The 17,786-nt window shown below is 34.8% G+C and overlaps 1 protein-coding gene across 10 annotated transcripts in view; it reads right to left on the reverse strand.

Annotated features, from left to right (window-relative positions):
* Nucleotides 1-14,232, reverse strand: part of LOC143222284 (dystroglycan 1-like) — a 38,379-nt gene extending 24,147 nt beyond the window's left edge. For 2 of the 10 annotated variants that reach the window (XM_076448594.1, XM_076448596.1), the window contains exons 1-4: nt 13,406-13,564; nt 7,041-7,296; nt 5,766-5,857; nt 2,754-2,872 (exon numbers count right to left, since the gene is read on the reverse strand). The gene's annotated coding sequence lies outside the window, so the exon portion shown is untranslated. Of the gene's footprint in view, nt 1-2,753; nt 2,873-5,765; nt 5,858-7,040; nt 7,297-10,319; nt 10,413-13,405; nt 13,566-14,097 lie in introns of those variants that run through there. The other 8 variants (XM_076448595.1, XM_076448597.1, XM_076448600.1 and 5 more) reach the window with 5 other exon arrangements.
* Between the last annotated feature and the right edge of the window lie 3,554 nt (nt 14,233-17,786).

Genomic DNA, 17,786 nt, shown 5'->3' on the forward strand with positions numbered 1-17,786 from the left:
GTTGGTATTAAAAAAGAGTTTCGTGGACAGTCAAATGTTTGCAGAGTAAAACAATAACAAAACTTCACTAACGAGTCCTTGTTCCTTCAATATGAGAAACCTGGTTGACAATCAAATCTCACTCATATTCTACATAACTTATGTGGCTGAACTACCAAGAAATTCTACCATAGGTACCCAAATGTATCTGTGCTTCGTGTGTCATTCAGAGTTGTCCCACATGTATAAGATTGTACAGTACATGATACAATTATTCACGAAACAGTGGGTGGCTTCCACTACTGAATCCTGCTACAGAAATGAACCACCTAGGGTTGAATTGGCATTCAAACTGAACCAGATTTTACATGTTCAGAAATAGAACTACAAATAAATTAATTTATAAAGATAATTGACATGGAGAGTAAATTGTGTGGTATTTGCACAACAAATTATTAGGTGTTCTTAGATGGTTAATTTCGAAAAACACGACAAGACTAAGTTGGAATCTTGAAAACAATCAAATGATTTCAGAAATAGGGTTATAAATGCAGTATTTGATAAATATACTTATTATTACTATTGGTCATGGCATAAAACATAAAATTAAATGTTGAAAAGAAGAACCCCAGATTTAATTTTTGAGCAATAATATTCAAATATATTCTGTAGCTAATTCCTGCTTTATCATTACACCAGTGACAAAGGTAATCATTTATCTCGAAATCACGCGCGGTAAGCAACATATAAACCACAGGTTTCCAATGCCATCCCCTGGGGACAGTACGTTTTCCCCATGCACTGAACGGATATGTCAGCTAGTTTGAATTATCTCAACCCTTGCTAGCTTCATCTATAAATAGCTTAATGAACTGAGACTGCGCTGTGCACAGAAAATTAATAAACGAATTTTAACAACCTGTTGATGATGGTAATTAGAAACGTGGTTTCCTAGGTAAGAGATATAGGTTATTATAGCCAGTATGTCGGAACCACACGTTTTTTCAACGTCTTCTGCAAGATGACAAGATAGGTGAACTTATATATAAATTGCATAAGATAAAATTAGTGAATCATTTAGTTGAATTTATCCGAATATAAACATAAGTTTAAAAGAAGTATTTCATTCTATTTATACCTTGCTATAACATTTGACCATTATGTCAGGATTAAGTGTTATTTTATGGTTTGATCAATGATGAAGTTGATTTCTTTATCTTTAGAACTAGTATGAGACAAACGATCAGAGAACAGTTATGGACTCGCGAATTAGAAATTAATGACTATTAGAAATTGTAACTCTTAGACAGAGAGCAGATACGTTTGTTGCTTTGTTAATTAAGTGCAAAGCTATCCAACGGGTTATCTGTGCTGCGTCTAGAAGTATCGTTTGGTTTTGTTTTGTTTGTTTTTGGAATTTCGCGTAAAGCTACAAGAGGGCTATCTACGCTAGTCGTCCCTAATTTAGCAGTGTAAGACTAGAGGAAAGACAGCTAGTCATCACCACCCACCGCCAACTCTTGGGCTACTCTTTTACCAACGAATAGTGGGATTGACTGTAACATTATAACGCCCCCACGGCTGAAAGGGCGAACATGTTTAGTGCGACGGGGATTCAAACCCGCGACCCTCAGATTACGAGTCGAACGCCTTAACCCACCTGGCCATGCCGGGCCCGTGTCGTTTGTTGTGTCCACAAAAGGAAAAGAAACCTCATGCTTTAATTCTTTACCCGTCAAGTTTACTGCTGAGCCATTGGGAGACAACCGGAAGACAGGGGAAACCAGAAACTTCGCTATTTATCGTAAACATTAGCGTGATATTTAATGGGTAAAATATGAAAAAATAGCAAAATTATAAATGTGAAGATACCGACGTATTTTGACTAAGATTACATTTATTTATAAATGGACGCAACCAAAAGTGTTGCTAGGTGCTGATGCAAGGGGCCTGAGCCCCAGATCTTTGAAACAACAAACGACACGGGCCCGGCATGGCCAGGTGGGCTAAGGCGTTCGATTCGTAATCTGAGGGTCACGGGTTTGAATCCCCGTCGCACTAAACATGTTCGCCCTTTCAGCCGTGGGGGCGTTATAATGTTACAGTCAATCTCACTATTCGTTGGTAAAAGAGTAGCCCAAGAGTTGGCGGTGGGTGGTGATGACTAGCTGCCTTTCCTCTAGTCTTACACTGCTAAATTAGGGACGGCTAGCGTAGATAGCCCTCTTGTAGCTTTACGCGAAATTCCAAAAACAAACAAAACAAAACCAAACGATACTTCTAGACGCAGCACAGACAGATATATATATATATATATATATATATAGAGAGAGAGAGAGAGAGAGATGTTGAAAGGTTCCAAAATGATCTAAGACACGCCTAAAATACACCTTTATGTTTACTACAGGAATGTCAATGTGTTCTAATTTTCGCCTGAAATACGCATCTGCAGTGATCATTTTTCAACAGAAATAATCATTTTGAACTGAAAATCAGACAGTGTGATTTTCACACCATCAAGTTTGTGAGCATGATAAGATCGGGAAACGTTTATTGGCTTTTCAACCAAGTATAAAGAGGCTTCAGTTTATTTATTAGTGTAATCGTGAACAACTTTTACTGGGAGAAGCCATAACAACGTGTTAATGTACCGGTAGTATGCAGTGGGAAAGGTTTATTTCTCGTTATAACCCGACTTGATTATCTCACTAACATAGTATATAACAAAAATACCTCATGGTTTTATTTAATAAAATATGATTGGAAATGTTTACCAGTTCATTGTCTTTTAATACGGTAAGGTGTTTTGGTAAAGTTCTCTTCTTAAGCCAGGGCAGCTCAGGCTTCAGCTTTGATTAACTGGGGCGGAGAGAAGCGTTTAACGTGGCCAAATCTAAAATAAATTTCAAATGGGATTAGTTGACATTATTAATTTGTGGAGAAGATAGCGTAAATTATGAATAATGGTAAAATTATAAATGTGAAATACTGACATGTCTTAATTGAGGTCACACTTATTTATAATATACACACGTTACCCATATACATATGGCCTGGCATGGCCAAGCGCGTAAGGCGTGCGACTCGTAATCCGAGAGTCGCGGGTTCGCGCCAAACATGCTCGCCCTCCCAGCCGTGGGGGCGTTATAATGTTACGGTCAATCCCACTATTCGTTGGTAAAAGAGTACCCCAAGAGTGGCGGTGGGTGTTGATGACTAGTTGCCTTTCCCTAATGATTAACTTAGGAGGGAGATAGCATATTTCAGCCCTCCTCCCCATAACTTCTTCCCTATGAAGCAAACTAAGTGAAGTAAATAGGTTTTTGCACAAGTTTACTATCAAAAAGCAACTAAATAACGGCACCCACCCCCAGCAGTTTGGTTAATCTTATTTAACCAAATATTAAGATTTGACCGTCACTTTTAAACGCACCCAAACGTAACCTGGTTGTATAGCTTTGCAAAAGAGTCTGAAACTTTCTGTACTTAAGGAGTATGTTGTTGCAAAGGGCGAGAAATGTTCACAACATTCTTTAAAATTAGGATTTTTGCATAATATTTTTAATTGCAGTTTTGAATTTTAATATTCGACCTTACTTAGAATATTAAATATATAATTTCTTATTTTTTCGTTTTATGGTGATTGTTGACACACGTGCTCGTCGTACTATCTCCTTACTAAATTAACGTCAGCATTTTTGTCATCTGTAACATGGTATCACTTACCGTTTGGAATCTTGTGTTACTGAGATGTTACTGTTTAGGGTTCGAACTACAGAGTCACCAGCTTGTCACGATCGTACCAACCCTACTACCAGTTGGTATTTACTCTTCTTTATAGCCTCGCCATAGCGGTGCATAAAATAGTTTTTTTTTCTATTTTTTTATTATTTTCATTATATATGTATTTCAATACAAACGTTTACTCATAGTTCCGTCATCTCTTGACTGATCTGAGAACTAATTTACACTTTTGGACTCAGGAAAGTCGAACCCTTTCGACTAATATATTTGACCACGCCCAATATTTCATAGATTAATCTAATTTAATCCTGGCTGAAATTATTTCAATTTGAGGGCAGACTGGTAGAAATCCTGATATGTAACAAAACCTAATCGGGTATATGTGCACCCCGCTGTTTGTATTTCTGGCACAGAAATAGAAAATAAAAAAGTATCCTATAATAATTTACTCTAATCCTGCCTAAAATAATTCCAAGTGCCCCAACTATTGAGGATTCCCTCTTGCATTATTTAAAACTGTTTTGTCTATTACTGGATTTTCTCCAAATTCTCATATAAATGAGCGCCATATTGCTATATGTGTAAATAAATACACAGCATTAATATAAGCAGAAGTAAATCCACAATTATAAAATAAGAATTTTGCAGGTCGAGTATAACAAAATGGTTATTCCACACTGTGAATTGAAAGATTATCAATTCGCGACAACTCCGCACTTTTAAGCTGTGGGTATGCTTTAAAGGCGATGTTCATATTCCGCTATTCAATAAAGTATGTATACTCCAAAATCTAGCAGGGGGCGCTGTTGACAAGTTGTCTTTTCTGTAGTTTACCAGTTTAAGAATAGCAACGGTTATGCTCAAGTAATAACTATGTGCACATACCTTATTCAAATAAAATGTTACAGCATACCTGCTCCTATGTTTTTTCGATCACGTAAAAATAAAAAATTGTCTTTAATAATTTTATTTACTGAATATTGTTTATTTACGATAGAAAATTGTACTGTAATGTTCTCAGAACCTTTCAAACTTAGGTCTAAATGAAGTTATGGTACGGAAACTAAAAAGTTATATACTAACTTTTTTATCAACGAAGGAAATTTGATGAACAAGATATAGTTATTTAAGTAATCCAGTTACATATAAAAAAATACAAGAAAGAATGGTTGAATTCTTATATACTTTATTTATTTCGCCAAAGATATTTAAGGATTGATTATATGCGTTGTCCGTCCCTAATTTAGAAGTGTTAGACAAGAGCTAGTCAACACCACCCACCGCAAACTCTTGGGCTGTTCTTTTACCAACGAATAGTAGACTTGACCGTGGCATAATAATGTCCCCTCGGCTTAAAGAGCGAGCATGTTTGATGATGAGATTCGAACCCACAACTCACAGATTGCATGTTGATCGTCTTAACTATCAGGCCTTTGCCAGGTAGGGAAATGTAAAAAACGATCTGATGAGTTACTGACTCGCTATGTATCTGACAAATGAAACTAACACTACCAGATACAAACCAGACATTTACATCCTTCCTACGATTTTTGATACAAAGTGTTAAATGTTATAATACATTAAAAAACGAAATAAAACAATAATTTCGATTCATTTCCTATTTTTTAGGCTTGCGTTTACAGGGATTCTAATTGAAATATGAGTTTTAATTTGATACAACCATTAACTACTATAAGAATGATAAACGCTTAGCTTAGGTCCAGGTTTTCAACCTTTTGAGTCCTGTAGGTCCTATCCACGTGAACGAGGTGCTTATAAGTTTTTAGGTACACTGATTTTAGTTTCGTACAAATTTTTAAAAATTTGTTTTATGTATTTATAGTTTCCTGAACTGGGAATTGTTAAAGAATATATAATTACCGTTTTGAAATACGAATGCACTAAACTGACGAGAAGGCTTAATGATTAACATGTCATGCTCAACGTCGTAAACTCAAAATGTGATGATAGTGAACACGCACACACTTTTAGCTGTGAAAATCAACCCAGTCACCCAGTTTAAACAACCAGACAAAACCTACTTGGCAGCAGATGCTCTTGGCTGGATATTTCTCCACTGGTGAGTAGTTCAAAATTACGGACTGTTGTATACGAATCCTATAGTGGCTTCGCCCTTTAGTGATATTTAGATTGAAAATTCAAATTCTCATATACAGAAGATATATTAGCCAAATATATCACTTATTTTATTAATATTAGGTAAATATAATATCAATATAAAACTTGTTTAATTTTTGTTGTCAAAGTATAAAAAGCACTAAAATTACCTTTCAACAATAATTAGTATTAGAGCTATCGAACAATATAACTTCTGTACGCATTAGTTCACCCTTTGTAGAGAAATTTATATTTTAAATAGATTACACCGTTTGCATCAATTTTTTTTATAATCATCCATTGCCTTTCGTAAAGTAATTTACTCATAGAACGCCTGTTTTTAGTGCTAAATTGTTCAATGTATACTGAAAGAATATCAGAAAGTCATCTTTGCTTTATTGTGTAAGTTTAAAATGCAAATGCGAAGCAGAAGGAATGCAAAAATAAGATAGTTTGTTATTTTTATTTTAACCACGTTTGTTACCTTATACCTTTCAGGATAGCAGAAGCAGATTTGATTGATTAGATCTCAATATCGTATAATGTAAAAAGTAGTTGAACATTTATTTTCGTTTCTTCCAAGTACACAGATAGTCTCATGGATGTCATAAATACTTTGAAAATCATTCTCACAATACAGATAAAGGTCAAACTGAAACGATTTTCGCACAGTCTGTTCACGATTTTAGGGTTAAAAATAAATTATGCAGATTGTTGAAACTAAAACCTCAGTAAAAATGTTATTTACAATACAGGCTGATATATTGGAGTAGTTCGTTTTTGAGTAAAACTTCATAAAAACTGAACGTAACCATTGATATTAACTTTATTATTCTATTAGACATAGTAAACCATTGGCTGGTCTACTGATGGTAATAGTACGTTGTTTATAAGGAAAAGAAACCTAGCACAATATATTTATTCTAGGGCTTCTCAGAGACAAAAAAAAAAAATCCATTATCAAAGAGAGTTTATAGAGTTTAATTCAAATATTCTACCGCTGCGATAACTGAGTTTTCTTTTGCAAATTAAGATATTACTATTTGCATTTTATTGTTTTAATAACTTATCTTGTTGCGTATATTGTATATCCAATTACCAACAAAGCAGAATAAAATGACATTTTGTTTACTAATAATTTTCAATACACATACAAACAATTTATTCAAAACAACAGGACCACAAACATTGTTCCTTACGTTGGTTAAGGCCCGGCATGGCCAGGTGGGTTAAGGCATTCGACTCGTAATCCGAGGGTAGCGGGTTCGAGTCCCCGTCACAAAATACATGTTCGCCATTTCAGCCGTGGGGGCATTATAATGTGACGATCAATCCCACTATTCGTTGGTAAAAGAGTAGCCCAAGAGTTGGCGGTGGGTGATGATGACTAGCTGCCTTCCCTCTAGTCTTACACTGCTGAATTACGGACGACCAGCGCAGATAGCTCTTGAGTAGCTTTGCGCGAAATTCAAAAACAAACAAACACACTGGTTAAAAATTTACGGAGATACTAACTTACAAAAGTTTCTTCAGTGAATATAATTTACTTCTAAAATATAGGCTAAGACTCAAGAAAAGGTTTTATTAAAAAACAAACAGACCGTATATTTCTCTCTCTTTGGGGAAGGAACAGTGGAACTCTAACAAGGACAGAAATTCACTTTTATAACTGATGACTGTTATTTAATTTGGTCATTAACTTTAACTGAACAAAATTAGAATAACTGTAGCTACTATCGACAGTTAATTATAAATAACGTGAGCGATTTATATATGCTAATGTAGTAGTATGTTAGCACAGGTGACAGCCGTAGGACCACATGCGACATGTATGACGCTTATATACATTGTTGTCGGCGAATCTTCTATCATTCGAAAGTTTTTTAGAAAATAATATTCATAGATCGCGACTGTTGAATGATATAGATCCAAAAGATGAAACATTTATAGTGTTCTCCCTGAAAGTGAGAGAACTCACACAGCAGAGCGACAGGCTCCGAAACCCGACACCAATGCAATAAACAAAGAGAACCGTCCGACCCCAAAATACATTAGATGAAGCTAAGCATATCTCTTGGTATCTTTAATTAGATAATAGAGAAATAATTTGAAACTAGCAAAAGAGTACTAGCTGCCTACTACATTTAGAAATCAACGACTGTTTATATGAAAAAGATGACAGAAGAAACTGAAATCACAACATCCCTACTCGACCACATGTCTAACCTTCCAATGGACTTTTCATGTCTTTGGTTTGTTTAATTATGGCTTTGGAAGCCAACTTTTCATGTACATTTCCTTGAAGAATTTTCCAAGGTGCATCTTTTAAGGTTAACCTCCCCATCCTTCGAAACATTTTCTAGCAGTTAAAAATGCAGTGTCTGGCAATAGTGCGTAATCTAGGCCATCAGACTGATTGGACAAATAGTTCCAAGGGGACATGAGAATTACAACACCGTTTCTTATAAGATATGATTTACCTGTAGGATTTAAAATAAATCCTATTTGTATACTGAACATGCACCAATATTCTAAATATATAATGAATAAATTGCCCTATTTTTAATTGATCTTGTATATTTTGTATTTAAGATGGGGATATTAAACCCGAGTGTGGCTGTTAAAAGTGACTAGAACTTTGTATTTTTTTTTGTTTTTTTTGCTGTTGCTACGTCACACATCTTGTATGAAATGTTTGTGAAATATAATTATGAACTTTGGCTTAGAAATTTCATAAACTACATTTGGATCCAATACAAACAGAATTACACGCTATAAATTGAATTGCGATAGTTGAATGTGTACACAAATTGTTGGAAAAAAAATGCTCTCCTGGTGTCTATGTTTGAAACTATATATATAAATGTATTCGTATAAACAGTAAAATTCGAATAACGTGCGTTCACTCAAACCAATCTTTGTTATTTGGTTGTGACATTAATGCGTATTTGCTTCTTAAAAAAAAAAAAAAAGAGAATAAAAATACTTAACTCGTTTTAACTTTTTATACTAGCATAATTCTCTTTTAATGAACTTTTAAACAGAATAAATAGTAACCACAAAATTAGAACTGATGAATTCCTGAACAAGCAGATGAATTCATGATAGAGTCTTAATTTTTCTGATAAACGATGAGAACAAAGTCTACCAATTTTATAATATTTTATATAATCTACGGCACTGTAGCATAATGAAGCATACTGTGTAAATATTTGATAACGAAAATAAACACTAATTAGGAATGTTTGTGTTGCACGTTAGGGAACCTGGTAAGTCACTCCTCGAATTTCGATGCTTGTTTACTTCCAGTGTTAGATATTAGGGATTAACTAAAATAAATCATGAATTATAAACATTTAATATTTATTTTCGTTAGGTTATAAACATCTCGTGTAACAAAAACACAAATATCTGAAACGAAACTTTCTTAATACTAAGATAAGTATGGAAAACAACTTATTTGGAATTAGGATTTTTTCAGTGTTTCTGTCTTCTATGCATGCACTCAATAAGAAACTCATTACCAGCTTCCTTTTTGTTTTAATATTATACAAATTATTACTGCTTGAATACAGCATAATCCTTATGCGTTTGAAGTCCTGAAAGTACATAGTTGTATACGTAGTGTTAAAACTACAACATATATATTAAAAAAAAAAAAAAAATTGGCAAGTTTCTGTACGGACATATTGAACTGGATAATCATGCTTAAATGTTTAACACACCAGAAATTCACGAGGATCATTATGTGAAGAGCTTCAAGTTCACCTACGTTTACAATTAGAAGGTAATATGAAATCTAATTCTGTTTCCATAAAGAATTAAAACTAATTTCCAATCACATCTAGCTACCTACTTAGAGCAAAACTAAAGATTAGCCTGGCAATGAGTATAGTTAATTAAATATATAATTCTTGCTTCCTTACTTATAAAGTTAGAATGCATTGTTTAAGCGATATAATTCGGGTATCTTCGCTGTTAAGGATATTTTCGGCCGTAAACTCAGTAATATTTTACACGGGTCGGCCAGTTTAGGATATTCAGGCCAGTCCTAAATCCAAATACTAAGCTAAGAATGCAAAACAATCTTTGTAATAAAAATATAATAATTGTTTGTTTTAGAATTTCGTGCAAAGCTACATAAGGGCTACCTGCCTAGCCGTCTCTAATTTAGCAGTGTAAGACTAGAGGGAAGGCAGCTACTCTCGTCACCACCCACCGCCAAGTCTTGGGCTACTCTTTTACCAACGAATAATGGGATTGACCGTCACATTATTACACCCCCACGGCTGAAATGGCGAGAATGTTTGGTGCGACCGGGATTTGAACCCGCGGCCCTCAGATTACGAGTCGAACGCCTTAACCCACCTGGCCATGCCGGGCCAAGTTTTTATATAATGAGATTGCTTGATAATCTTGACAACTAGAATCATATTAGTTAATCAGGTTATTTTTAACATAATAAGAGAAATCATTACACAGTGTTCGTGGATGTCCAACTGGGTATAGGGAGTTAGTTTCTTTCAAGAAGTTTAGACAATGAGTTGAATGCCTTAACCCACTTGGCCATACTGGGCGAAAATATAATAATAAAAATTTAAAATATTAAAACTAAATATATTAAGTATTTTAACCAATATTATAAATTACATTAACATTAATAAAAAGTGTACGTCTCATTTACAGAACACATATATGCCAGATGCTAGCTACCAGTACTGTCGTAGATTTATCTTACATAGGTATTATTAATACAGATAAACGTAATATAAAGAATATTGCTTGTCTCATAAAAATTCTTTATAAAGATTTTATTTCGCAATTAATTCTTAATAAACATAGTGTTTGTGATTAGTTTTACGTTAATGCAGTTTGTATGTGTAGATAAAAAAAAGGATCTTGTACTTGAGTTAGATTTTTTGCTGAACTGACTAATAGAAAACTTTCTGTGGTATAGAAAAAGGTTTAACTAATATAAAGGGAGACTTGAGAGTTGCATAAGATAATGTATCATCCTTCCATCAGTCTATTTTTAGGCTTAAGCAAAATCGTTTCAATTTTTTGTTCGTTTTGTCAGGTTAGCTAGCATACTCAGTTGTTATGAGTTCAAATACAAAAAAGAAAGCAGGGAAACGTCATTTCACAATTTTCTTAGTATATTGTGATTAAACAATACAAAATACCATCTCGACTAATTCCTTCATTAACTCGGTTGTTGCACGAGCGATTACATGCTTATAACTGATACTAGGATATATTTCTAAGTTGCACAGAAGTGATTCATCGTAATTTTATTTATATTGTTACATAAATTTATAGTTATTATAGTTATTTATTTATATAGATACAAAATGTCGTTTTTATGATTCACTTATTTTATAGAATTTGAGGAGTTAGTAGGAGTTGAGATTTTGTCTTTAGTGTATACAGTGTAACTTGTTGGTTTAAGTAATTAGGAAGCTTTCGTTGTAACATAACACTATGATGTGTGTGTGTTTTTTCTTATAGCAAAGCCACATCGGGCTATCTGCTGAGCCCACCGAGGGAAATTGAACCCCTGATTTTGCGTTGTAAATCCGAAGACATACCGCTGTACTGAGGGGGGGGGGATGGGCTATGATGTGTGTTTTATGTTTGCTCTTTTCATTTTGTGTAAAAGTACTTTCTCCATCAATCAAAACTTTATTTTTTAAAACATAGAATCAAAACTGATATTGAATAATAGAGACATGGCAACAATAATAAACATCTTTAATGAATATTTTAGAATTATACATATTCCACAGTCGGTAAATCAATGAAATTAATTAATTAAACAGTCATTAGTATCAATATAAAAACACAAATAGTGTTATAAAACTTTCAAGTAACAAAGAAGAATGTGCAAGAAGGAATCAATTTGAATATCTATTGTGGCTTGAATATTCATTCTTAATATGTAAACTTTACTTTATTATCAATTTGTGATCATTACATACATAAGTTATTACTGAAAAATCTTTTAAGTAAATGGGGTGTGATGATGACGCTAAGGCACTGTGATAGCACTAAAATGTCTTAGATTATATGTTCGTTGAAAAGAACAATATACATTTTGGTGGTAGATTAGTGTAGAAAGAGTTAAACTAACAAATAACCTGAAAGATAAACAGCATGAAACTGTACGTACACCAAACGTCATCCCTTTGTCAAGATATAAATATCTATCGTCCTTGTAATGCTTTATCTAAATTACCTCCCTAGTGCCGGCATAACGGCATGTCTGCGGACTTAAAACATTAAAATCTGGGTTACGATACCCGTGGTGAGAAGAGCATTGTGTAGCTCCAAACAAACAGACAGTTGTCTGCATTATTATCCAACTATTTTATTTTTATAAGCTCAATGTATCCTTCCACATGAGAACAACGGTTTATAGTTTAGAATATTGAAACATGGCGTCATGACATTACAGTATAAGGATAGTCAGTAATCAAACTTTAGGTTTAAGTCGAACAACAGAAAGCACTTGGTACGAGACAAAAAAGATGTGGGTACAATTCATCACTGTTTCAACCATTTTTAAGAGTAATTAATGTTACAAAAAGTTATAGCGTGATTGAAATTATTCCTTTTGTATTTAATTGTTCTTCATAATATATATAACTTTTGTTTGCAATTGGAGATTTGGTACGCAATACTACAAAAATCATTCAAGACGCAATGCAACGTGTTTTAATCAATACGAAATCCACCAGAATACGGAAGTCTCAAGGTATATTATGGCTGAAAGGTAATTGTTCTCACACACAATGTGTTGAGCTCCATTGATTTATATATGCAAAATCGCTTACTGCTATGCGCCACTACTAACACTAACGTTCCCCACACATTGTTAAAATTTTGTAAGAGCACGTGCATTTCTTTAATGCTTTTATTAACACAAGAGGGCTAACAATGTTGTCTGACATAACACTAAAACCCTTCTAATCTGTTTTTTAATCTTTTGTTTAATTGAGACAGAATTTACATACTCTGATATTCATGAATTAAATTACCCAGTAATAGTAATAACTAATTTGAGTCTGCTCAGTAAATGTTCGTCTGATAAGTGCCGCCCACTATACGTACCGCAGTACTATCAATTGAAAAATTTCTATCAGATCTTTACTTTCATGGACACCTAAGTTATATTAAATATAACTGAATAATTCATACGTTCGTCTTACTGATTCAGTTGGTAAAATAGCGTTATACTGTATAGTGTAAGCTACATCCTCGTGCAAGTTTATCCTCACATCGTAAAGCCTCAGTGTAACCAAAAATAACCCCGAATCTCAAAAGAGGTTATTTATGTTGCAACTTATTCTTCACAATTTTCTCTATTTCTAGTCTTACTAAAATTAAACTTAGTGTTTTCAAAAGAATCACTTTCACGAAGAAATAGGAACACGTATGGAGTGAGCACATTCAGTTGTGGATGGAGATCAGAATAAAACCTCGAAAATGGTGTCTTAAAAACGGAATATCTTTAACAAAAGCTGTGTTTTACTCATAGACTAAACAATAATATGAATAATCTTACCTACAAATGAACGTAGAAAATTCCTGAACTTATAGACAACGAACCTACAGGTTTATGGAAGGAAAAATCTTTCTCTCTCAATCGATAACATAGACTAGCTGCCGCTCCCCGACCCTTACGCCGCCTTAGTTCGCATCAGCACGCTGCCTAATACTAGTCACGTGACCCTGTTTGGACGTATCCAATTGCAAGGGAGAAGGGAAGGAAATTAAGTCTTTCTGTAATTAAAGTCACTTCGAAGACCGTATAATTTAAATCATGTTAAAAATAACTACTTCTATCACTAAATGTAAATCAGTCTGTCGAATTTCAGCGATAATTCTATATTTTGCCACCTATTTTTGGTTTATCTCCACTGGAATTTACTGAAGCATACTTGAAATTCGTTATTCTGCCGAGATGTTCTTCTGGAGATATGGCTGTTACACGTATTATTTGATACAGTGCAAGGTTCACCTGTAACTACAATTTATTCGCATAATTTTATCTAATTTCTTTCAAGATTGCATATAGGACCTCAATGATGTTTCATTTCAGTATAGTATCAGAGTGGCTTCCGAACTTTAGACAAGCAGGAGTTTATATACACATATCCTTTTAAAACGTTTGCTATTTCATTAAGATTTGGTATTTTGAAAACAATAAACAAGAGTAAAAATCCGAAATGATGATTTTTTAATTTTTTTTTTTACCTTCAAAGTTAGGTTGAAGACAGTCGACATGCAATAAGTAGGTAGATTCCGATAATGAAAGAGACATCTGGCGGTTGTGGTGGGAGTGGGTGCGTGAAGAAAGTATAGACAGTAAGCGCTTGGTTGCTGACAGCCGAGAGGAAGAGAACATAAACAAGCTTCTACTGTGTTAGAAAATTGCTTATGCCCCCAGCGACTCAATGGTAAGGCTTATAAAAACCGGGTTTCGTCACACGTGAAGCAGAGTCGAGATAGCTCAGTGTAGTTTTGTGCATAACAACAAACAGGCGCGAATAGAATCACTCCTGGTTTGTATAAATGAATCACTTTTAAATACGTTTATTACTGTAAGAACATTATCTAGAACTATGGGCTGAATATCGTAATTTTTGTATTTTTTTTTTTAATTTCGCGCAAAGCTACACGAGTGCTATCTGCGCTAGCCGTCCCTAATTTAGCAGTCTGAGACTAGAGAGAAGGCAGCTACTCATCACCGCCCACCGCCAACTCTTTTACCAATGATTGGGGGATTGACAGTAACATTAAAACACCCCCACGGCTGAAAGGGCGATCATGCTTGGTGCGACGGGGATTTGAACCCGCAATCCTCAGATTACGAGTCGAACGCCTTAACCCAGCTAGCCATGTCGGGCCAATTTTTGTATTATAGACATAAGCAGAGCAAGACAAAAATGTTTCAATTTTCTGACACAAAATAAACATAATAATATCCTTCCACAAGAGGGAGAACAGTCTTTAACAGGAGTTCCAAGAGTGAATTATATTTCAATTAGAACAAAAAAAAAAGGGAGTTTAACCGCCAGATATGCTCTTGCTTTAAACTGATAGATCATGTAGTCAGTGAAATTAATGGAAACTTCACTGGCAAGTAGAAACTTCTCGTTCAATGCTGCATACTGCACACATAGTAGGTAAATTGTAGTAAATTAATTTACGAATGAAGATTTTGACTTTTTTGTTGAAAAAATCGGTTTTCTGTCAACAGATCAATGTTAACAAAACGCAACAGTATAACTAACTGAACATACAACAATAAGATATTATTTATAGATAACTATTTATCAACTTGACTAAATATTCAAAAAATAATGTATATATTTTTTTACTTGTGGCAGTAGCAGACTAAAGGGAAGGCATCTAGTCAACACCGCTTACCGCCAACTCTTTTACTAACAAATACATTATAACGTCCTCACGGCTGAAAAGGTTAGCGTATTTGGTGACGTGGATTCGAATTCCTGACCCTCAGATTGTGAATCGATCCCCTAAATCAATCCATTGTGTAACTTTGTGTTATAAATAGCGAAAACAAAACATATGTACCTCGGCAACGCTACATTCCGGGACTCGATTCCCTGCAATATACACAGCAGACAGCTCATTGTAGCTCCGTGCTAGAAACAAAACAACAACAAACAAACCATACGATTTGAGTGTCAAATGTGTCAAGTTATTTCACTGTTACTTCACTGAATATAGTAGTTGTATTGTGTAATGTATGTGATGTAGGTTAAATACATATAGCGATAGTTATAAGATTCTAATAGCAAATGGCAGTTAAGTGATTATCAGTTGTTCTTTAGTATTCGGTCTTTACTTTGGATGGTCTTTGGTTATTGGTTTGTTTCAGAGCAATGTCACATTGGGCTATCTGCTGTGTCCACCACGAGGAATCCTGTATTTAAGCGTCCTTATCAGTGTCCTACCGAGGAATATGACTATTGTAAAAAAAAAAAAATTATGAAGGGGAAAAAATTGCCCCTTTCTTATGTGAAATGGATTTTTTCAGAGTGTTGTCCGTTTCAGTAGCTTGCACTGTGATTGGTAAGTATCCAGTCTGTAAGAATCTGAGACCTCCCTCCATAATACCTCCCAAACCACAGGTAATCACACTAAGTACAGTAGCAGTAGTATGTTTCCATTGGCGGCACCCAAGTATGAAATACTGATGTTAAATGTGAAGTAATTAGAGTTGGGGTTGGTAAGAAATAGTTCATGTTTTAGGAGGAATTGTAAGCAAAACTCTGAATAGAGTACGTGAAAATGTCACTGTTAATAATAGAAGTGGTAGTTAGAAAAAACAAAACTTTACAATTAGAGATAAATATCTCAGGGCATGTTCTTTGCGGAATAAACGACATTCAATTACTGGTCTTGACAACGACCTTGCTGTAAATACTAATACAGATGTTACTCCGGGAACAGTATGATATACAACAACACGAGGTGGTCTCAGTACAGAGAGTGAAATGAGAAAATCCGGAGACGCGCGTTCTTTGCCGATGAGTTTAGTTGAACTGTAATTCAGTTGGATGCCATCGTTTCATCTCATTTTACTGAGTGCAAGAAAAGACCTCTATCATAGTAAATACTTCTTGACAGTTCTATTAGAAATGTCAAAGGGGAAGATATTCAACTCACTTAAAAATGAATTTATTTGAGATAGTACAATAAAATCATGCATGTATATAATACCGACATGAAATATATATATGTAAACTAAATAACAACAAATATATACTCAAACAATAGGTTCTTCAACGGTGGAGACGAGCCTTGATACTTGTACACCTACAGTGAAGCAGAGTGGGGATCGGCACGAGTTTGAGGTTGCCAGTGGTACTGAAAGTCTATACAAATATGATGAACTTTGTAGTCAAGTACAGGCAGATTCTAAACTCATCGAGCAGGAATTCATCTCCAAGGAGAACAATTATCCCAAGCCTAAAGCAAATGTAGTATACAGTAAAGAGGCCGATGGGACACCGAGTCCCATTATGAGCATTTACGAGACTGTAGCGGCTTATATAAAAACTGGGAAGGTCAAATGGTGCTTGAACAACTTGAATGACTGTGGGAATTAGTCCGTGACTTTTGGAACAATATTTCACTATCCTACGTTGATAAACTATATGACAGCAGTAAAACAAAGTATGAAGCTATGTGTAAAGCAAAGAGCTTGCATACAAAATAACAGTTTACGACTCCTTCGCTTTTCTTCCGTATTTTCGGTAGTAATGTCATGTACCATTGACAAAAACGAGAATGAAAGGAATTTTTGATAGAATATTGTAATTAATTATATTCAATAGAAAGGATGAGAACTAAAGAAAAATAGAATGAAAAAGAAGTAAGGTTTATAGAACAATAAAAGAAGAAGAGAAGGTCCTGGTATGACTTGGTAGTTAAGCCATGTCTGGTATGTCTTGGTAGTTAAGCCATGTCTGGTATGACTTGGTGGTTAAGCCATGTCTGGTATGACTTGGTGGTTAAGCCATGTCTAGTATGATTTGGTGGTTAAGCCATGCCTAGTATGACTTGGTGGTTAAGCCATGCCTGGTATGACTTGGTGGTTAAGCCATGTCTGGTATGTCTTGGTGGTTAAGCTATGCCTGGTATGGCTTAGTGGTTAAGCTATGCCTGGTATGACTTGGTAGTTAAGCCATGTCTGGTATGACTTGGTAGTTAAGCTATGTCTGGTATGACTTGGTGGTTAAGCCATGCCTGGTATGTCTTGGTGGTTAAGCTATGCCTGGTATGGCTTGGTGGTTAAGCTATGCCTGGTGTGGCTTGGTGGTTAAGCTATGCCTGGTATGGCTTAGTGGTTAAGGCATTTGGCTCGCAATTTGCGTGTCGTGACTTCAAATCCTGTCACCTAACATACTTGC

Source organism: Tachypleus tridentatus, chromosome 8 (assembly GCF_004210375.1).
Source record: "Tachypleus tridentatus isolate NWPU-2018 chromosome 8, ASM421037v1, whole genome shotgun sequence".
Taxonomy (NCBI): Eukaryota; Metazoa; Arthropoda; class Merostomata; order Xiphosura; family Limulidae; genus Tachypleus; species Tachypleus tridentatus.